The sequence below is a fragment of the Choloepus didactylus genome, chromosome 1, assembly GCF_015220235.1.
Source record: "Choloepus didactylus isolate mChoDid1 chromosome 1, mChoDid1.pri, whole genome shotgun sequence".
NCBI lineage: Eukaryota > Metazoa > Chordata > Mammalia > Pilosa > Megalonychidae > Choloepus > Choloepus didactylus.
The window spans coordinates 40,488,039-40,511,016 of NC_051307.1; the positions used below are offsets into that span (position 1 = coordinate 40,488,039).

The 22,978-nt window shown below is 38.0% G+C and overlaps 1 pseudogene; it reads right to left on the reverse strand.

Moving 5' to 3' along the window:
* LOC119507607 overlaps nucleotides 1-12,739 on the reverse strand; it is a 69,259-nt pseudogene extending 56,520 nt beyond the window's left edge.
* Nucleotides 12,740-22,978: the final 10,239 nt, after the last annotated feature.

The window sequence follows — 22,978 nt, forward strand, 5'->3', positions numbered from 1 at the left end:
ATATGTAGGAAACTGTGGAAATTCCCTGCTTAGTGTTTATCTTGGCTGGAGGAGGCTATAAACACAAAACTGCTGTGAAAGAATTGAGTTCAAACCACACACTCTTCTACCTTGCAAGCTCAGTCTAGTTCTAATATGAAACAACACCCAAAATTAAACTCATAAATTTGATACTCATTGAAAATAGCATACACAGAGGTCTTTCTTGGCAGAGCAGATAGCAATACCAGTTGCTGATTCATATGAGTTAATCTTAAGGCTCCCATTCATAAAATTCTGTTCCTTGGAGTATTACACCATTTTCCTTTCCTTCAGACAGCTAATTTTGCACTGCTCTCTTGCCATTTATGCCTATTAGAATTCTTAGGAAATCATCAGATATGTAATGCACCCATTCATATAGAAGCACACTTTAATTAATATATTTCTATATGCCAGTCTATTTTTCCACGTATGGAATTATTAATGTCAACTATTGAACCCACTTTATAGAGATGGAACAAGGCAATGTTAAGATGAGTATCTTAACAAGTGTCTAAAGTCACATCACTGGCAAATGGAGGAGCTGGAATCTGAAACCAGATTTACCTGACAGTATCTCCATGTTGACACTTTTCTGACTGTTTCTACAACCCAAGCTCTGCTCTGATGTCCAAACTCAGGTAATCACTGCCCATTTGGGCATCTCTGTTTAGATGCCTGGCAGGAATCTGAAAATGAATGTATCCACAAATGGAGCTCTGAATACTACAGCCTGTTTCCCAGTAAATGTTACCACCATGCATTTAGCTTCTCAAGCCAGAATCCAAAGGATCCATCTACGAATCTTCTCTTTCTTTCCTCTAAGATATATATCTCATATCTAACTCTCTCCATTTCTCTCTTTCTCCCTAGATACTAAAATACTGTATCTGTCCTAAAAATATTGCATCATAACTGGTCTTCCAGCTTCCACTTTCTTTACTTCACAAACCAGTCAAAAAAGTACAAATCAAATAATATCACATTTCTGATTAAATAATTTAACATTCCTCTTAGATATCCAAATTCTTTGATTTAGCCTTTAAGACTTCCTGATCTGGTTCCTGTCTTCATTACAAACACTTCTCTCTAATGCTGTCATAGTCATGTTGGCATCTCTTTGATACTCTGAATACCTCAAATCCTTTTTCACCATGGGTTTTTGCACATACCTCTTTCAGGGATCTTCCCACAGCCCTTTGCAGCCTTTCTTCTTTTCATTTCCCAAGCCTGAGCATCAACATCATCTTTTAAGAGAGGCTTTCAATGAACAGTCTACATAAAGTAGTACAAATTGTTACACTTCCAGAATTACCCAGTTTTATTTCCCTAACTTTTATCAAACCTACCATTAAATTTTCTATTTATTACACATTTGCAATTTCTCTCACACATTCACTTGAACTTCCTCATCTGTCTTGTTCATGGATATATTAATAATTCTTAGCATAACATAATAGTCATTCCATAAACAGTTACTGATTAAATGACTAGAAAACCCTCAATCTTTCATTAACTCTGTTGATGTCTTGTTTGGGACAGAAGATCCAAGAAACTGGACTGATGCTATCCCAGAAAGCAACTGCATTTTAACTTATGAACTTATTTCCATTCATTTCTGGATATATCAGTCTTATTAAATGAAATTTAATAATTTCTTAGCATCGTGATTTACCTACAATCTATTAAAAAGTTTGTTAGCTGTGACTGAAAGCAGAAAACTACTTTCAGTAAGATAGATGTTTGTTTATAAAGAATGATAGATGCTAGACAAATGGATAGATAGATAGATATGCCCTAATATAGGTATAGATAGATGATATAGATATAGATATATAGATACAGGTTAGATAGATGATACAGTTATAAATATACAGATAGATAGATAGATAGATAGACACAGCTATAGATAAGATATATAGATAGTAAGATATATTAGGAAGAAAGGAAGGAAGGAAAGAAGGAAGGGAGGAAAGGAGGAAAAGGGATGAAGGAAGGAAAAAATATGGAGGAACAAACCTATAAATAAAGAGCTTGAAAATGAAGGAATAAAGTATGTGAAGTGCTAAACAAGGGTCTGAAACTATGATCCTAATAGTAACCTGGCGCTTTTCCTAATTTGTTTTCTTAAGGCCATTGTTATGTTTGTCTTCCTTTTGTTTATTTATTTTTAAAACTTCATCCGTCCTTATTCCCACTAAGTAAAAATGGCACTGTACCAACCTTAAATTCTTTTTTGGAAGAAGCCTGAGTTTAAAACATCCATCCACATGACAATATTGGGGTCTAAAGTTGCTGGATTTCTATTGGACTACATTGAATTTAGTTTTTCAATAAGGGATTACTTTACTGAGTGAATCATATGTTGGACACCATATCCTAAAGTTATATTAATGAACAGGACACACTCTACTTAAGAGACGTTCTTGATCTGTGTTGTGTGGGGTAGATGTACAAGTATTAGCAGATGAATTATAATGCAATATGGTATTACTGACAGTAAACAAAGCCTGTGGTTACTCCACTTAGAGATTTTTTGTAATATATACATTACCTATCTGCAGTTACCTATTTCTTGCTGGGAACTGCCCTTCTCAATTCCCTAGGAGTAATAACTTCTTAGGGGTATACTTAACCAGAGTTGGTTAGTCCAACTGGGCATTTGATCTAAACCAGGACAATCAGAGTGCCCAATCCCCTGACCACAGTTGATTCTTCCAAAGTCTAACAGATCCAAGCCAGGTAATCCTGCAAAGAAAAGCAGAGCTTAGAGGTTGTCTTGGAGCTATCTAAAATTCTATTTCCTATTGTTTCCCATGGGAGCATCCATGTCTCCCAGTAATTTTTCTAAAGCCTCTGTGAATTTCTTGGGGTAGTAAGCATACTTTTGTTTAGGTTAGTTCAATTTGAATTTCAACCAAATGAATTTTGACTAATATAGTTGGGGGGGGGGGAGTAGCAATTGGAAAAGTGTGGTGGACAGAGCTCAGGGTGACCCTCCAGTGATTTCCTGTCTCCTGTTGTCTACATCATTATGTAATCCCTTCTCCTTGAATTTGGTACAAGCTATGACTCACTTCTGAACAATTGAATATGGCAAAGGAGATGGAACATCCTACCTTGAATAGGTTACAATAAATGGCAAAAGTGCAAGTGCAGATATAACTAAGTTTCCAAATCAGTCGGTTTTGAATAAAATAAAAGGGAGATTATTCTGGTGGGCTTGACTTAGTCAGATGGAAGACTTTTAAAGGGGATCTAGGACCTTCCTGGGAGGGTGATCAGAAGTATTCTTCATAACTGGCTTTGTAGGAATAAGTTGTGAGAAGACCTATTGAGAGCGCCATGTAGCAAGGAACTGTGGGTGGGCTCTAGTTGATAAGAAAAGACCTTGACTGATAGCCAGAAAGAAAACAAAACCTCAGGCTTACAGCTTCAATACTAATTATGCCAACAGTCTGAAAGAGCACAGAAATGGGTCTGTTCCCAGTGATGCCTCTGATGAGACAACAGTCCCAGGCAAAATGTGATGGCAGCTTTGTGAGATCCTAAGCAGAGGACACAGCTAAATTGTGCTCATACTTCTGATCCATGTGTGCTGTTTTCAGCTGTTTGCAATGATTTATTACACAGCAACAGTAATCTAAAACAGATGGATTTACATTGAACTCCACTTTGAAGGATGAGTTGTGGTTGTTCATACAAATGAAAGAGGAAGTATATTTGTGCAGAGAGCACACTATGAATATAATGAGAAAGAGTATGCCATATTTGAAAAATGGTGAAAATTTCATTTTGTTAGGATATCATCTTAGTTTACCAGGGCTGCTATGACAGAAAACACAATGGATTGGCTCAAATGATAAAAATTTATTTATGATTTTGGAGACTAGAAGTCCAACACCAAGATATTGTCAGGGTTTGCTTTCTCCCAGAGTCTGCAGTGTGCTGGCAATCCTTCTTCACATGGCCATCTCTCTCTCCTTGTGTCTGTTCCTATGGTTTATACTGACTCCTGCTTCTTCTGAGTTCTGGCTTCAACTAACTGATTGCATTCAAATTTATTTTGCTTCTCAGGGCTCTAGTCATATGGATTAAGGTCCTTCCTGATTCAATTTGGCCCCTTCTAAACAAGATATTCAAAGACCCTATTTACAAATGGGTCCACACCTTAAATAATAACATCTCCAAAAGTCCTATTTACAAGTGTGCTCACACCCATTTGAATGTGGATTAAGACTTCCACATGTCTTTATGGTATGCACGATTCAATACCTAACAGACATTGATGTACTTTGTGAAGAAATGTTATTTTTGATCCTCATCTACTTCCTCTTGTTGCATTTCTCAGATTTATCAGATAAAAATAATACCCCAATCCTTATTTTACAATTTGGAAATTTGAGACCTACACAGGTTAACTAATTTGTTCAAGAATATACAGAGTTTTTGTGAGACTGAGGCTTATACAACCTGAGGGGATGTTATGGTTTGCTAATGCTGTCTTTTGCAAAACACCAGAAATGGATTGGCTTTTATAAAGGGGGTTTATTCGGTTACAAAGTTACAGTCTTAAGGCCATAAAAAGTGTCCAAGCTAAGGCGTCAACAACAGAATGTCTTCACCGAAGGATGGCCAATGGTATCTGGAACACCTCTGTTGTCTGGAAAGGCACACGGCTAGTGTCTTTTTCCTTTGATCCCAGGTTGTGTCTCAAAATGGCTTTCTCCAAAATGTCAGCTTTCAATGACCATCTTCAAAATGTCTCTGTAAGCTGCAGCTCCTCTTCAAAATGTCACTCTCAGTTGCTCTGAGATCCTTCTGTCTGTGAACTCCTTTATACTACTCCAGTGATCCAATTAACACACACCCTGAATGGGCGGGGTAACACCTTCATGGAAATTATCCAATCAAACAGTTCACTCACAGTTGATTGAGTCACATCTCCTTGGAAACATTCAATCAAAGAATTCCAATCTAATCAACACTAATACCTTTGCCCCCACAAGACTGCATCAAAGAACATGGTGTTTTGGGGATACAATACATCAAAACTGGCACAGGGGGTTTCTTTAAGAAAAATAATATAAAATTATGAATATGAAACTAAATATCTATTAAGAATGAGGAAAAACACAGGAAATTTAAAATTTTAAATGCTGTAAACATCCCCAAAATTAGAAATATAAAATAATGTGTTTTAGTTAGCTGCCTGACACAATTATGGATCTGTGCCTTTCTGCTGTCATCCTGGAAACGGCAATACAGATGTAGCAGGGGTATTGCTGAAAGTCATTCCACACTGGACTATGTAACTAACTATTCACAAAGTGACTGCAAGCCATAAAAATATATCCCACTTAACCTAAACTAAAGCTATCCTCAACTCAACTTCCCCTAGCCATATCAAACTGTAGTCTTAACTAATTATGGTTAAACTATTATAGCTCTTCCACATTTTACAAAGACATAAAATCTTGTGATCACATTGACAAGGCTCCTCAGAGTAGTGAGCAAGAAGCCTGTGCATGTGAAGGGTGCTCACCTTAACCTAATTGGTTTCCTAGTAATCTACCTTGGACTTGTCTACAGTCTCATAAACAATTAAGAGAAACTACACTAAAACATGTTGTCTTGATATCCAGTCTCATCTGCAACAAAAGTCCTAGTAATAGAGCTAGAGTAAAAAGGCTAGGGATTGTTGCATTTGTGTGTGTGTGTGTGTGTGTTTCCAGCTACAAGGGGAAGGATCTATTGATAGAGTCTAACTAATGGTCTTTGACCCTCAAAAATTGTGTAAGTTAACTAAAGTGTGCAAAGATAGCTTGTACTCATTAGCAAAAGTATTCAATAGGTTATGGATGAATAAAGCTGTAATTGGAAATTATATTAGGAATGATATTAAGAAAAGTAGGGTGGAGGTTGGAACTTTTTTTTCTTGTAAATTAATTTGGCAGTGATGTGCTTCAACAGTGCTGAGGCTATGAATCATAGCCTTCTGTTGACAAAATGTACAAAATGTAGAATCAACTTGTTAATAAAGTCATGTAGGGACAAGTGTGGATTTTTTTTCTCACTATCTCACCTCCTCGCAACACTTTCTCTCTGGTCATAAATGAACGTGTGTCTCATTACAGACAATGGATTATGTGGCAATGATACAAATCCATGACAGAGGCAAGGGATGGACCATGGAAGGCAGGTTGGATCCTGAAATAGGGGTAAGAATAAGAGATCAAGGAGGGGAATAAACCGTTTATCCATATGCAATTGCCCGGAAAAGTTAAAGCATAATCTTCAGTGTTCTCAGGAACTGGAATGGAAAGAAGATTAATCTAGATCTTCTAACACAAAAGTTTCCACCTAAAATCATATAAGTGCACAACCAGAGGCCCTATCCCTGAATTAGATGGGGGTCATTACACAATTGGAAACTGTCTGCTCCAAAATTGTGATGGCTTCTATGGAAGATTATGGGCTGCCAAAGGGTATCACCAGCTTTAGGAATTTTATTATAATTGGAGATACAGTTTTATATAAATTCCTGGAGTATTGCTACAATCAGTTCCATTCTGAGTTTTTATAATGTTAAATTGGTATCTGAGAAATACTCAAATGGAACAGCAAGAGAGTGACTTGGAGTTTTATTAAGGAAGAAAATGATATCTCTATATTCAAAGGTGATCAAAGCATATTGATTGTTCCAATTTCCTATTTATTCCTTCTTGACAATATTCAGACAGATATTTTCCTTTACTACAACAAATATGCAATCAATTCATGGTATCTCCGAAAAGTACTGATTAAAAGATTGGTGGATTTCCCATTATCTATGATGTTTCTTTTTCTTCCTGTTACCAGCACATGGATAGCATTCACTCAAAAGATGTAAAATATTCAAATACAAATTTATACTACATTAGTGATTTTTTTAAAAAACTCCTATGCTTTAAAAGACTTTGGAGATTAAACTGTAGGTTCTATTTTATCTTTTGAATTTTTGTCTTCCAACAAAATAGATTATGTCAAGTGTATCCGTAGGAAATGTAATGTCATTTCTATTACTAATTCCCAAGTCCTTATTTTAAAAAAGATTTACAACAGAATTATTTAACTTAAAACAAATTCACAATAATAAAGTCATTATTTTTTATTCTATCATTTCATATTAATAGTTAACTCACTGGATAGTTATTCTCTGATAGCTTTAAAAAGAAAACAGAAATAAATTTAAATTTAACCAATAGGTAAGAGGCAGATTTTTTTTTTTTTAGTAGTATTAGAAAGACCATTGGTTTTGATGTCATTCAAACTTGTGTGTTGTATAATGACCCCATTATCTATTTTCAGGACTGCTATATATGCAAAAGAGGAGGCGATAGTGGATGGATCTATAACAGAGACAAAAGTAGACAATTGCTTAAAAGTTTCAGTTATGAAGTGTTGAATTTGTGAACAGAGGCAAACACAAACATTTAATAGTTACTTGCACAGCAATTTGTTTGGAAGAGCAGGCAAATACAAAATACAAATGAGTAAGAAAATATCATAGATGGCAAGTATAACTGGGTATGGACCCTTAGTCATGCGTCATGTCCTGGAGTAAGAAATAAAGGTGATCAAATTATATCTGAAAAGGAATTCAGCAAAAGTAATCAAAATGAGTAAAAATTTGCACAAATGAGATCACTTTCTCCTAATTGGTTGTTCCATCACTAAGTATATAGAAATGTATAAAGACCAGGGCTTAGAAGAGCCACCCTAATTCTCTAATGAGGATGATTCACTGTAGAGACATAAATACTGGGGCATGAAGGCAGAAATGAGGAGGAAGAAGTTCTGTGATTATGATTCAAGTATAACTCCTGTGTTTTCACATGACAAAATGGCTAAAGTAATAAAAGACATTGATAGTTATCAGTGCAAAAGTGGGAGCAGATTTATGGAAAGAAGGATAAAAAGAAAATTGTGGGTTGATGATTAATAGACTCTGAGTTAAGATTCAGGAAATAATCTTTGGCACCTATATATAAGTTTGTAAATTTATAAGAAGTTTGGTAGTTGATACGAAGGAGTTTGAAAGCTAGAATAATGAAATTGTTTGGAAATCTTAGTGATGAAGGCTATAGAAAAGTGAAGACCAGTGATCTTGGAGGACAAGAATGCCAATTAGGGTTCTAGGTTTGGAAAGTCAAAGCTATGGAACTATGTATAAATGCTAGATGGTACATTGGCATTCAGGTGGAGGTAGCTTCTGATTCACTGATTTTTATTATAGGTAAGGAGCTTTGGCCTCTGTGCCTGTTTGAATGTATTATGTCCCCCAGAAAAAGCCATATTCTTTGATGCAATCTTGTGGGGGTAGATGTATTAGTGTTGATTAGATTGGAATCCTCTGAGTGTTTCCATGGAGATGCGACCCACCCAACTGTAGGTGATTACTCTGATTGGATAGTTTCCATGGAGATGTGGCCCCACCCATCAGCATGGGCCTTGATTAGTTTACTAGAGCACTACATAAGCTCAGACAGAAGGAGCAGGCTTGCTACAGCCAAGAGGGACAATTTGAAGAACTCAAGGAAGCTAAGAGAGTAGCTATTGCTGAGACAGACATTTTGAAGATGGCCATTGGAAGCTGAAGCAGACATTTTGGAGAATGCCATTTTGAAACACAACCCAGGAGCAAGCAGACACCAGCCACATGCCTTCCCAGCTAATAGAGGTTTTCTGGATGCCATTGGCCATCCTCCAGTAAAGGTACCCAATTGTTGATGCCTTACCTTGGACACTTTATGACCTTAAAACAGTAACTATGTAAACAAATAAGCCTCATTTTATAAAAGCCAATCCATTTCTGGTGTTTTGCATTCTGGCAGCATTAGCAAATTGCAACAGCCTCATTTGGAGTTAAATTGCTTTCCATAATCTATCTTATTAAACCTACCTTAAAAAATCACTTTTCTACTATGACTTCCAGTACCCTGATACCTGAAAAAATTTGAGTAACACTGCTTGAGTATAATTTAAAATTTAAATATGAAGCTAAGCATTTCTTCCTGAAGAGGAGTCATCAAAGTTCAGTTTATTGGTCATTTGAATTTTATTTTAATTGTCAATTTAAATAATGTTTAAAATTCCATTTAGATTCAATGTAATCAATTTCCCATGTCAAGTACATTTTTGATGTTTTATGCTTGCAATATATTTTGTACTTAACATAGAGAAAAGTTTCTTTCCTATTCAGATGTTCCATGTACACATTAACCAGTAATTGTTGTATTTCAGATTAATTTTGCAGATATTGATTGGGTTAATTCATTAGGAAATTGAAGCATGAATTTATGATTGTATTGGCAGAGGAATGGCCTTTAGGAGTTTTTTCAGGAGAAAACTTTTTTTTAGTTTCTATCTGGAAGGTAGGAATTATCACTGAAATCAATAGACATTTAAAAGTTGAAAATTATATTCTGAATACTTTTACACAGGTATTTGACACATATTATGAGGCAAGCATTGTGAGAGTTACAAAAATTTTCAAAAAGGATGTGTTCATAGTAAAAACAGATCATGTAATTTTTATTCAAAGCCAAATATATTCATTTAAAAAAGAATCACTTTTCTTTATCTCATCCCTAGTGTATTTTCAATCCCAATAAATTGATGTTTTTGTTAACAATTTGACTACCTTAGAGGAATTCTAGCTAGTTTTTAAAGTTATATTGGCCTCCATGCTTCCTGTAGGTTTCCACTATTTGGATGAATACATAATTTCTTCCTCTTATGTTATCAATTCTACCCAATTCTTTTAAAGTTTTGAGATTTTAAGTAAAGCTATATGATTACTGTTATGAGATTTGAATTAAAGCTACAATTTTTATTTTTTTGGCAAAGGGAGAAGTAAAACCATCTTTATTCATGCATTATTATGTGTATTTATAGAAAATCCTAAAGAACTTACAAAAAATTACTAGAAATAATAAGTGAATTTAGCAAGATCACAGGATTTATGTTTAACATACAAAGTCAATTATACTTCTATATACTAGCACAAAAGAATTGGAAAATGAAATTTTAAAAACAACAATTTCAGGAAATATGACAAACTTATGGATAATTTAACAAAATTTGTACATGACCAATACATGCTAAACTACATAACATCACTGAGAGGAATTAAAAACAAATAAATTGAATGACATGTCTATGGATCAGAAGACTCCATATTATTAAGATGTCAGCTGTCCACAAATTGATTTATAAATTCAGTACAATCCCAATCAAAACCCCTGCATGACTTTTTTGGTAGAAATTAAACTAATTCTAAAATTTATATGGAAATGGGAGGAACCTAGACTAGCCAAACAATTTTAAAAAAACACACTCATATCACAGTCAGAGGAATTACACTACCTGATTTTAAAATGTAATGTAAAACTATAGTAATCAAACAGAATATAGATAAAAAGAGCAAATTTGAAAGCCAAGAAACAGAACAATACTTATACTAACAATTGATTTTCAACAAATGGATGAGGAAAGCACAGCATAACAGATAGTAGAGACAGCTAGATAGACATTCGGGAAAAAAGGAAACTTGACCCTTTCCTGCTGCCACATGCAAAATTTTGACTTGAAATGAACCATAGGCCTAAATGTAAGAGGTTAAATTCTAAACATCTTCAAGAAAATGCTGGAGAAAACTTGAGTGACCTTAGGTTAGGCAAAAATTTCTTAGGACACACAAAAAAGCACGAAACATGAAGAAAAAGTTGACATATTGGTCTATATCAAAATTTAAAACTTTTGTTCCTTGAAACACACTGGTAAAAAAATGAAAAGGCAAGCCACATGTTAGGAGAAATATTTGCAAAATATGTATCTGATAAGTGACTTGTATTAAGGATATATAATGAATTCTTTCAATTCAATAACAGAAAAGATAAGCTGCATTTTTATAAATGGACAAAAAATATGAATAGACATTTCATCAGAGAAGATAAATAACTAACAAATAAGAACATGAAAAGTGGCATGTTGCTGACAGGGCAGCACAGGAATGAGACACAGACACAAAGTTAAGAGTTAAGGGAGCAGGGGGCCCACTCTATCTTGTGCTAAGTGGACAATAATGCACCTTTGCTCCAGTTATTTATTTCAGAAGATCAGGGAGTATATGCTAAATGTCCTAAGGCAAGGAAGAGCCCACCAGATACATATGCTTACATCCTGTTGCATATCAGAAGGAACAATCTAGGTTTAGGACAATCGTAAATGTTGTCGTCATAGTCACAAGACACATATCTTTACAGGGAGTGCCTGCATGACATTCCATGCAGGCCTGTGGCTTAGCGTTCTAAGCCACCACCCTAGATATGCCTCAGGCAACATGGAAGACTGGGTTTCCCACATTCCCCTTTTTTGTTTCTTCAATGCAGACAGGGTGGAGCAAGCAGCTTCTTTTTGCTTTAGGTCTGAGAGGGTTTTTCTCATGTGTCTGAGGACTAAACAAAGACAAAGCAAAATTAAGATAACCCATATAAGGGGATTTAATCATGCAAGGCCTTTAGCAATGCCTTGCATAGTTTCAGTTTCAGTAAGAGAACCTGCAGTTTTAGAATATCCAATTTAAGATTATTATAGTGTCCAAGTAAATGTTTTTTTAACTTTACCCCAATTAAAAAGTGTGTGATTATATTCATGAGGGTTCACACAAAATGTGGATGTATTCCAGTCACATTTTAACTTAAATTGATACCAGAGAGTCTCAACTTCTTCTCCTAGAAGGAGAACAGCATTTTCTAGGTCTACAAGGTGAGCAATAACTTCCTCGTCAATTTCTCATTGCTCACCCCAAGACTTGCTTGCATTCCTGTTCCATTTTTGGACAAATTCAGTGGTATGAATAGATTGATGTAAGGCTGCTCCTGCAACAGCAGCAGTTGTAGCAATGGTTATTATACCTATAATAAAAGCTATTAATAATCCAAGAAATCTTTTTGTTCTTTTATATACCTTTTCTAAAATTTGTGGTAACATATGCATATTAGGTGATGACTCCCAAGGTTTATGCTGTGAAACAGGGAGCCATAGACCCTTTCATCGTCTAAGAACTACAACAGTGATGTTGCTAGAATTTATGGTGTTATTTTAACAAGTATATAATGAGCAAGTCCAATTGGCCAGACAAGTAATTTTTTTGGTAGTAGTGTTAATAGTTAAGTTTCCTATCCAGAACACATGGGGGTCTCTGACACAGGCTTGCATTCCAAAAGTATCTATTTTTGTGAAATAAATATTGTGTAAACTAATAGGAAGCCTCCAAAGTGTATCCTGAACATAAGAATGATTTAAAGTAGGTCTAGGTGGAGACCAGCCAACACTGTGCCAAATAATAGGATATTTAGCCTGAGCATAGAGAGAATTAAGCCCAGTAAGTGTAATTTCCTGAGTGAGCACATGCTGGAGATATACTCACAGCAACAGCGATAAGAGCCAACATTGCTGCAGTCAGGTTAGGACCTGTTACTGGCAGCATGGCTTGCTGGACTTGTTTTTCTGCAACCTGACACAGCTTTTTTATCTGACCCCAAGTTGGATGTTGGGCTTTCCTAGTTTGGGGTGTTGGCCTGATCACTGTCATCTTCAGCGTCAGACCCTGGAACTGCATCACTGGCAGCTCGATGTCCCACAGGAATTTTCTTTTCTTTGCTGGGTTCATGGTACGGCTTCAGTCATTGGGCTGGTATCCAAAGTGGTGCTCATCCATCACCTGGGGAAACACAAGCATAACCTCTTCGCCATGTTAATAAAGTACCCATTGTCCATTCATTAGTTAGCATGTCCTTCCACCATATAGGAGGTGCTTTCTGGAAATAATGTTTCAGTGTTGTCTTTTCAGCTGGAAAATGTCATTCTGCGGCAGGGCCACCCAGTTTTTCATAAAAATTTAGAAAATTTAAAGTAAATAAAGCTTTTGATAATCGTTTATGGGGAGTTCCATCATCTCTCCCTTTTTGTTTTGTTAACATAGTTTTTAAAGTATGATGGGCACGCTCAACAATAGCTTGTCCTTGGGGATTATAAGGATTACCAGTGGTATGACGAATGCCCCAAGTTGTAGTAAAAGCAGCAAATTTTGGAGATGTATAGGCTGGGCCATTATTGGTTTTTAAATCATGGGGCAAGCCCATAGAGGCAAAACAGGCAAAAAGGTGAGTACGAACATGTCGAAATGTTTCACCGGTTTGTGCTGTGGCCCAAAGAAAGCCAGAGTACGTGTCAATGCTGACATGAACAGTGGCTAAGCGGCCAAAGGAAAGGATATGAGTAACATCCATTTGCCATAAATCATTGGGGGCTAGACCATGAGGGTTAACACCAGGATCCTGCAAAGGTGGAGCAGCAAGGAGTTGACAATTAGGACAAGCAGAAACAATATCTTCAGCTTGTGTTCTAGTAAGGGAAAATTGAGTCATGAGTCCTTGCACATTAAGATGAGTAAGTGAGTGAAAATGAGAAGCTTCTGAAATAACAGGCAGTAATAATTTATCTGCAGCAGCATTGCCAGCTGCTAAAGGGCCTGGGAGGTTGGTATGGTAATGAATATTGGTAATATAAAAAGGCGATACATGAGCACAAATAGCTGATTGTAGCTCAAGAAAAAGGGTAAATTAACAAGGAGGCAACTGTTGCTTAATGGATGCTGTTTCAATTTTACTAGCTACATGAACAACATAGGCAGAATCAGATAAAATATTAACAGCTTCAGGAAAATCTGTTAAGATGGCTATTACAGCAGCCAGTTCATCTTGCTGGGCAGAGAAATGAGGAAGATCTAAAAGTTTGGACTTAGGGCCAGTATAGTCAGCTCGACCTTTAGATGAACCATCAGTAAAAACAATGGGAGCATTGATTAAAGGCTCACAAGAAGTATACTTAGGCAGTATCCATTGTGTATATCAAATGAACTGGAGAAGATCATTTTTTGGATAATGATTATCCAGCTGGCCAACATAGTCAGCTAGAGCAATTTGCCAAGCTAGATGTTGTTGCAAAATAACTGAGAGTTCTTTAGCAGTTACAGGGAGCACAATTAAATGAAGGTCAAAACCATTGAGTTGTTTTGCCTTTTTTCTGGCTTGAGCAACTAAAGTAGCTAAGAGATCTAGATAAGGGGAAATGGATTTTACAGAAGAATTGGGCAAGAAGATCTATTCTACAAGCTTATCATTTTGCAAAAGCAAGCCTTTGGGAGAATTGGGAGTGGAAAAGATAAGTAAAGATAAAGGTTGTGTAGGATCAACACGGGATATCTGAGCTTGTTGAACTTTAGCTTCCACTAATTGTAATTCCTTCTCTGCAGCTGAAGTTAAAGATCTAGGGCTGTTTAATTTAGAATCTCCACAAAGGAGAGAAAATAGGTTGGAAAGCTCATAGTTAGCTATACCTACTTTGGGGTGAAGCCAATTAATATCCCCTAGTAGTTTTTGTAAATCATTTAAGGTGGTAACAGCATCTTTGTGGAGTTGTACTTTTTCGGGTTGAATTGTAAGTCTATTGATACTAGAACCCAAATACTGTACAGGCAAAGCGCATTGCACTTTGTCAGGAGCAATATGCAATCCTACATCTTGTAAAGCTTTTTGAACAGCATAGAACAAAGCTTCTACTTCAGTCTCGTGAGGTGCAGAGTACAAAATATCATCCATATAATGGATTATATAAGCTTTAGGAAAATTTAAATAGACAGGCTGTAAGGCATGGTGGACATAATATTGACATATTGTAGGACTATTTAGCATACCTTGTGGTAAAACCTTCCACTGATATCATTTAGAAGGGGTTTTATTGTTAAGGGACAAAATAGTAAAATCAGATTTTTCCTTATCTTGATCAGCTAAAGGGATGGAAAAGAAACAGTCTTTAATATCAATGACCACTAAAGCCCAGTTTTCAGGAATCATGCTAGGATTGGGGAACCCAGGTTGTAAAGGTCCCATGGGCTGAATGACAGCATTAACAGCTCTTAGGTCAGTTAACGTTCTCCATTTTCCTGATTTTTTCTTTATTGGGAACACAGGAGAATTCCAAGGACTAAAAGACTCTTTGATATGCTGCAAGGACAATTGTTCTTGAACCAATTTATGTAAAGCCTCTAATTTTTCTTTGGTAAGCTGCCACTGCTCTACCCATACCGGTTTTGTTGTAGTCCATACTAACGGGACAGGTTGGGGAGGTGAATAAACAGTGGCTGCCACTAAAAAGGTTTATATCCTAAACGAAATTGATCACATTTTGGTGAGACTTGTATGGATGAAGGGGTACCTTGCAAAGGTACGCCAAGCCCACAGCTGGGGCATACCCCATATTTGCCATCATTTTGTGGCTTTGAATACTGTACACTCCACTGGGAGGAGGGATATGTACAGTAGCACCCCATTGTTCAAGTAGGTCTCTGCCCCAAAGATTAAGAGGCAGAGCAGCCACATAAGGTTGTAAAGTGGCCTTCTGTCCCTCAGGGCCAAGGCAAGGCAAAATATGTACACTTTGCATAAGTCCCTGAGGGTAGCCTAGGCCCACAACAGTAATTCATGCCCCTTGCAATGGCCAATGTCAGGGCCAATGTTGTTGACTAATAATACAGACATCTGCACCCATATCTATAAGCCCAGTAAAGCTATGCCCATGAATTGTAAGAGTACACATAGGGCGCGGCTCCTGCAGAGCCTCTGTGAGAAAAATTCCTGCCTTGCCTGTGCTACCAAAACTTCCATTTTCCCAATTTTTAGAGGAGGAACCAACAGGTACAAAGGTAATAATAAGAGTTGAGCAATTCTTTCACCTTTATGGGCAGTCCATGGAATAGAAGAAGACATGACCACCTGAATTTCCCCAGTATAGTTAGAGTCAATGACTCCAGTGTGTACACGAACACCCTTAAGATTGAGAGAACTGTATCCAAGCAAAAGACCCACCGTTCCTTTAGGTAAGGGGCCATAATAGACAGTGGGGACCTTAACAGGATTATTGGGGAGAAGACACACCTCAGCATTGGCAGTGGGGTCTACTGCTGCGCTCCCTGCTGTAGCTGGGGAAAGCTCCAAGGTGGAGGGCTTGGAGTTGGCGGAGGGACAGCCTGCAGATTTTGATGTTGGATTGAGAATGCTCCCTTTCTGTGAGGGGCTGGGAGCCCGCCCTGATTGCCATTTCCCGAAAGGGAGGTGCCGTCCTTATGAAAAGCAGATCAGCACTGGTTAGCTCAGTGTCGACCTTTTTGGCATTTTGGGCACATACCAGGCTGCTTTTGTGGAGATTTATTTTTAAAGTGACTGCATTCTTTTCTGGTATGACCCATTTTTCCACAGGAAAAGCATTTTCCTGGGAAATGAAAGCCAACTCTCAAATTAGCCATGGCTTGAGCCATCATTTCTGCTTTGTTACCTTCAGTCCCAATATCTTGGCATAAATGAATATAGCCAGTAAGATCAGCTTTACCTTTAAATGGGGCAATGGCTCGTTGACAATCTTTATTAGCATTTTCATATACTAGCAGCTTCAAAATAGTATCGGCAGCCTCTGAACTAGTAATCTGCTGGTGTACTGCCTCTTGGAGCCGGGCAATGAAATCTGGATACAATCCTTTTGGTCCTTGTAAAACCTTTTGAAAGGATTGTGCAGCTTTACCCTTAGCTTCAATTTTGTTCCAAGCTTGCAAACAACAATGGCGAATCTGCTCGATTGCCTGATCATTATAAAAAGATGATTTTCAACAGTGGAATAAACTCCTTGGCCCAGTAATTGATCTAAATTTATATTTACTTTCTGTTGCCGATAATGTGCAGCCTGTTGTTCTGCGTGCTCAGTCCACCAAGTCCTAAATTGTAGATATTCTCCTGGGCTAAGGACTGTATGGGCTAATGTGGTCCAATCTATGGGAATTAGATGAGAACCTTCAGCTAAACTTTGCAATATGCCAACTGAAAAAGGGGAATGAACCCCATACGTTTGTACAGCTTTTTTCAATTCTTTAAGAACTGCAAATGGGACATGATCATGGAAGTAAGTATAAACTCCATCAGGATAATTAGCTTCTCAGCCAGGAGGCACTTCCTCATGAACTGTAACAGGGAAGGCAACAGGACAACATATGGCCTCTAAATCTCCTTGCCACCTGGATTCTGCCAGACCCTGCTGTATGCCAGAGAGGCGCGCAGGTTTAACTACCGGAGTTCAGCTACTTGCAGGAAGAGGCAGCGGAGGAGGCGGGAGCCATTCCTCCCAGCAAGGCACAGAAGGAGGTTTGGGGCATTGACAAGAATAAAAAACTTGAGATTTTACTGGATCTTTTTTACCCTTATCATCATCAGAAAGAGGATTGGGACCAGTATTGCCATCAGACTCATATTCTTCCTCGTCATCATCAGTTTTTAAAGTCTCAAGAACAGACTTAATTAAAGACCATGTAGACCAAATAGTAATAGGCAAATTAACTCCTTGCATATGTTTTTGTTTCAATTCCTTACCTACCCACTCCCAGTCATGCAATTCAAAGGAGCCAAGGGTAGGGAACCAAGAGCAGTATTTTTCAATAACCTGCAGCAATTCTAAGATTTGTGACTCCCCCACCTTGACACCCCTGGCCCACAGCAGCTGCTGTAAGAGGGAAATATAGGAAACATATTTATTGTGTCCTTCATCATTACCCATTACCCTGCTTATAATGCTCGGGGTCGTTCTACAAGGAACACATACAAAAGACGGCTGTTACCTCCACCCGAGTTCCAGCACCGCTGTACCTCAGTCATTCAAGTGATTCTTCTGTCAGGAACCAGGTCCGGTTCTTTGAGCCCCACGTTGGGCACCACTTGTTGCTGACAGGGTGATGCAGGAATGAGACACAGACACAAAGTTGAGTTAAGGGAGCAGGGGGCCCACTGCATCTCATGCTTAGTGGATAATAATGCACCTTTGCTCCAGTTATTTATTTCAGAAGATCAGTGAGTATACGTATGTTTACATCCTGTTGCATATCAGAAGGAACAATCTAGGTTTAGGACAATGGTAAATGTTGTCGTCGTATTCACAAGACACATATCTTTACAGGGCATGCCTGCATGGCGTTCCATGCAGGCCTGCAGCTTAGCGTTCTAAGCCACCACCCTAGATATGCCTCAGGCAACATGGAAGACTCACTTTCCCACAGTGGCATATGATTAGTTATTGGGAAAATGTAAAAATGGTGACATACCACTGCACTCCCATTAGTGTACCTAAAATTAAAAAGACTAACAATTCTGAGTGGTAGTGGTGACTTAGACCAACTGGAATTTTCATACATTGCAGGCAGGAATGCAAAATGCTATAGACAATTTGGAAAAAAGTTTGGAAATTTCTCACAAACTTTAACATACACTTAGCATATTGATGCAGCAATCTCACTAGGTAACTTCCAAAGAGAAATGAAAATATATGCATATGCAAAGATTTATATGTGAATGTCCATAGCAGCTTTATTTATAATGGCCACAAACTGGACATAGCTCAGATGTTCAGTTGGTGAATGGATAAACTGGAATATTCAAACAATAGAATACTCTTCTAAATTACAAAACACACAAAAACACATGATTGAATCTGTAAAAGATAGTATTAAGTGAAAGAAGTCAAGCATAGAACAGTACATATGATTCCACGTATTGAAATTCTAGAAAAGGCAAATGTATAGTGGCAGAAAACAGATCAACAGATCAGTCAGTGGTTACCATAACCTGGGCACTGCATGTGGGTGGGGAAGTGATTAACCTTAATAGGTACAATGGAACTTTTTCAGATAATAGAAATTTTACATATCTTGATTGTGATGGCAGTTACATAACTGTATAGATTTATATTATATGTAACTACATTTAAAATTAGTGAATTTTAGTGTATATAAATTATCATCAATGTCATGCTGTTTACTCTATTGGAAAAGTTGAATTATCTGCTCACATTAAAGTGATTAGGAAACCATGGAATCCATGAAGAAGCCAATGATTTGGAGTCTATAAAAAACCAAAATAGGAATATCCAGGAAGAACCTCCAGAATTAAAGAAAACCGAGGAGCGGGGCAAGATGGCAGAGTGGTGAGGAGCAGAATTTCGTCTCTCCCCTAGAGCAGCTGGCAATTACCCAAGAACTATATGAAACAGAGTTTTCGGGGTCTCCAATAACCAGTCACACATCAGACGCAAGTTTGGAATTGGAGGAAAAGCTGAGATCGCAGCAAACATTGTAAGTTCCCTGGACCAGGGATTTGGCGCCCCTCCCCACCCAGACCTCACAGACTGTCTTACTGCCAGCTCCCTGAAAAGGGGGGGGGGGCAAAAAACAGCAATCTGCTCAGGGCAAGAAGGGAGGCTCAACCCAGCCTCAACTGCAAAATTAATTAACAAATTAATTAACTATTTTTGGGAGCTGGGGTGCTGGGGAAGGGCTGGGCTCCAAGAAGTGGAGGCACGTGAAAGCGGGCACCCATTCCCAGACTCCAAAAAGCCATTTTTTTCCCCTACATTTTGTCCCTTCTGGCTTCTCACTGATCCCTTATCTTTTTGCATTTCAATAGCCCCCAGCAGGGGTGGAACTGAAGCTGTTGGAGAGTAATTATCAGACAATAGCCCAAAGCGTATCTTTAAATGCTCTGTTCTGACACTGACAAAACTTCCAGGCTGGGGAAAGACTTTTTTTTTTTTTTTCATTTTTATTGAGATTGTTCAGATACCATACAATTATCCAAAGATCCAAAGTGTAAAATCACTTGCCCCTGGGAACCCTCATACAGCTGTGCATCCATCACACTTAATTTTTGTTCAATTTTTAGAAACTTTTCATTAATCCAGACAAGAAATAAAGTGAAAGATGAAAAAAGAAAAAAAGAAAAGGAAACTTTAATCCTCCCCTATCCCTAACCAACCCCCCTCAATTGTTGACTAGTAGTATTGGTATAGTACATTTGTTACTGTTTATGAAAAAATGTTGAAATAGTACTAACTGTAGTATATAGTTTGTAATAGGTATATAGTTCTTCCCTATATGCCCCTCTATTATTAACTTCTAATTGTATTGTCATACATTTGTTCTGGTTCATGGAAGCGATTTCTAGTATTTGTACAGTTGATCGTGGACATTGCCCACCATAGGATTCAGTTTTATACATTCCCATCTTTTGACCTCCAACTTTCCTTCTGGTGACATATATGACTCTGAGCTTCCCCTTTCCTCCTCATTCACACACCATTCAGTGCTGTTAGTTATTCTCACATCTTGCTACCAACACCCCTGTTCATTTCCAAACATTTAAGTTCATCCTAATTGAACATTCTGCTCATACGAAGCAACCACTCCCCATTCTTAAGCCTCATTCTATATCTTGGTACCTTATATTTCATGTCTATGAGTTTACATATTATAATTAGTTCCTATCAGTGAGACCCTGCAATAATTGTCCTAATGTGTCTGGCTTATTTCACTCAGTATATTGCCCTTGAGGTTTTGTCATCAACCCATTTTTTTTTAATATGGTTTTGTTCACTCACCATACATTCCATCCCAAGTAAATAATCGATGGTTTTCTGCATGGTCATACATTTATGTGTTCACCACCTTCACCATTATCTATATAAGAGCATCTACATTTCTTCCACAAGGCAGGAGGGAGAGTCAAAGAAGGTAGAGAGGCAAAAGAAAGAGGAAAAAAAAAGACAGCTAGGAAACAGCAAAAGGAAAAATAACCTTAAATCAAAGTAGAATAAAGAATCAGACAATACCACCAATGTCAAGTGTCTAACATGCCTCCCCTATCCCCCCTCTTATCTGCATTTACCTTGGTATATCACCTTTGTTACATTAAAGGGAACATAATACAATGATTCAATCAGTTACAGTCTCTAGTTTATGCTGATTGCATCCCTCCCCCAATGCCTCCCAATTTTTAACACCTTGCAAGGTTGACATTTGCTTGTTCTCCCTCGTAAAACAACATACTTGTACATTTTATCACAATTGTTGGATACTCTAGATTTCACCAAGTTACACAGTCCCAATCTTTATCTTTCCTCCTTTCTTGTGGTGTCTCACATGCTCCCCATCTTCCTCTCTCAACCGTATTCATAGTTATCTTTGCTCAGTATACTTACATTTTTGTGCTACCATCTCCCCAAATTGTGTTCCAAACCATATACTCCTGTCTTCTATCACCATGTACTGCTCCCTTTAGTATTTCCTGTAGGACAGGTGTCTTGTTCACAAAGTCTCTCATTGTCTGTTTGTCAGAAAATATTTTGAGCCCTCCCTCATATTTGAAGGACAGCTTTGCTGGATATAGGATTCTTGGTTGGTGGTTTTTCTCTTTCAGTATCTTAAATATATCACACCACTTCCTTCTTGCCTCCATGGTTTCTGATGAGAGATCCGCACATAGTCTTATTAAGCTTCCTTTGTATGTAATGGTTTGCTTTTCTCTTGCTGCTTTCAGGATTCTCTCTTTGTCTTTGACATTTGATAATCTGATTATTAAGTGTCTTGGCATAGATCTATTCATATCTCTTCTGTTTGGAGTACGCTGCGCTTCTTGGATCTGTAATTTTATGTCTTTCATAAGAGATGGGAAATTTTCATTAATTATTTCCTCTATTATTGCTTCTGCCCCCTTTCCCTTCTCTTCTCCTTCTGGGATACCAATGATATGTACATTATTGTACTTTGTTTCATCCTTGAGTTTCTGGAGACGTTGCTCATATTTTTTCATTCTTTTTTCCATCTGCTCCTTTGCGTGTAGGCTTTCAGGTGCTTTGTTCTCCAGTTCCTGAGTGTTTTCTTCTGCCTCTTGAGATCTGCTGTTGTATGTTTCCATTGTGTCTTTCATCTCTTGTGTTGTGCCTTTCATTTCCATAGATTCTATTAGTTGTTTTTTTGAACTTTTGATTTCTGCCGTATACATGTCCAGTGCTTCCTTTACAGCCTCTATCTCTTTTGCAATATCTTCTCTAAACTTTTTGAATTGATTTAGCATTAGTTGTTTAAATTCCTGTATCTCAGTTGAAGTGTACGTTTGTTCCTTTAACTGGGCCATAACTTTGTTTTTCTTAGTGTAGGTTGTAATTTTCTGTTGTCTAGGCATGGTTTCCTTGGTTATCCAAATCAGGTTTTCCCAGACCAGACCAGGCTCAGGTCCCAGAGGAAAGAAATATTCAGTATCTGGTTTCCCTGAGGGTGTGTCTTAGAAAATTGCTCCACCCTTTGATGCCTCAGGTCACTGTGCTTTTCTGCCCAGCAGGTGATGCCTGTTAGCCTATAATTCTTGACTGGTGTGAGGAGGTATGGCCGTGCTCCCCCAGGCTCTGGGGTCTGGTTGTGAATGGAAAGGGCCCCACCCCTTTCCTCCTAGAGAAGACAGAGCCCCCAGGTGGAGGTCATTAGCATTTCAATGGTCTCTCTCTCTGCTTGTGCTGTCTCCACCCTTCTCTGCTTCACAGCCCTGGAAACTGAAAATGACTGGGGCTTTCTCCACTGAGCCAAAAAAGAAACCGATAGTCCCCTTCAGACCCAGTCCAAAGCGACCCTCCGGCTCTCCCAGGTCAGTCGTCACCCATAGTCTCTGTCTGTTTTTTGGGGATGCGCACCTGTAGTGAGCAGTTCACACTCGCTACTTAAAACCCCAGTTGGAGCTCAGCTGAGCTATATTCGCTTGTTGTGAGAGAGCTTCTCTCTGGCACCATGAGGCTTTGCAGCTTGGGCTATGGGGGAGGGGGTCTCACGACTTGGATCCGCAGGTTTTACTTACAGATTTTATGCTGTGATCTTGGGCATTCCTCCCAATTCAGGTTGGTGTATGATGAGTGGATGGTCTCGTTTGTCCCCCCGCAGTTATTCTGGATTATTTACGAGTTGTTTCTGTTTTTTTGTAGTTGTTCCGGGGGG